Source organism: Peromyscus eremicus, chromosome 2 (assembly GCF_949786415.1).
Source record: "Peromyscus eremicus chromosome 2, PerEre_H2_v1, whole genome shotgun sequence".
Classification (NCBI taxonomy): domain Eukaryota; kingdom Metazoa; phylum Chordata; class Mammalia; order Rodentia; family Cricetidae; genus Peromyscus; species Peromyscus eremicus.
This window is the reverse complement of record NC_081417.1, coordinates 36,685,929-36,686,747: the sequence shown is the minus strand read 5'-3', so window position 1 is coordinate 36,686,747 and position 819 is coordinate 36,685,929.

Genomic DNA, 819 nt, shown 5'->3' with positions numbered 1-819 from the left:
TACTTCTTAAACCCAAGCTCGCAATATGCAAACAGGTGATTAGTGAGTGGGATTTTTCTTCTTAAAAGACATGTTCACTGTTGTCCGTTTGTAGGCAATTAGAACTCCTTTTCAGAGAACATGCCTGACAACACTCCAGGGATAACAGTGGTCGAGGGTTCTTGCTAATCACACACATCTTTGCAACCAAGAGCCTCCCATTTCCTATACAAGCTGGACCCACAAGTTCTGAACCTAAGGACTTCCTTCGTAAGATTGTTTAGGTTTAGCAGAATGTGGTTAATATCTTCATCCTTGAATATTCCAACCAGACTATTCCCAACTATATTCTAATCTCAGGCAAGAGACTATTTTAGGGAGAAAGTGAATCCCAGGATGGCTAGTTCAAGGCCACTTGGAGCCTAGAAGCTAACAGCAGTTCTCACAGTTGTTCACTCTGTCCAGCCGATAGCATCAGTCTCAGCAGGACTGGAAGACAGCAAGGGCACTTTCTACAGGGTCTGAGGAAGCTGGGATCCAGGGTGCATAATGTACAACTAGACTGTGTCTGTCTGTGTGGCTTGTGCAGTTCTAATCACACACTAAGGCCCTCTTTTTCCTTTCCTGAAATGCAGTCTACTGTATCGAACACAGTGTTGCAAATACCTCAAAAAAGTTCCAGTCAGACAAGGAGGGAACACTTACTGTTCCCGACGGCCACCACTGCTTGGGTACCAGGAAGCATATTTGCTTATGAAGGATAGGGACTTTAATAGTACATTATAATGACAATATATGCTTAAAATAGCATGAACATAACAGTGAAGGACAGGAAGCAGC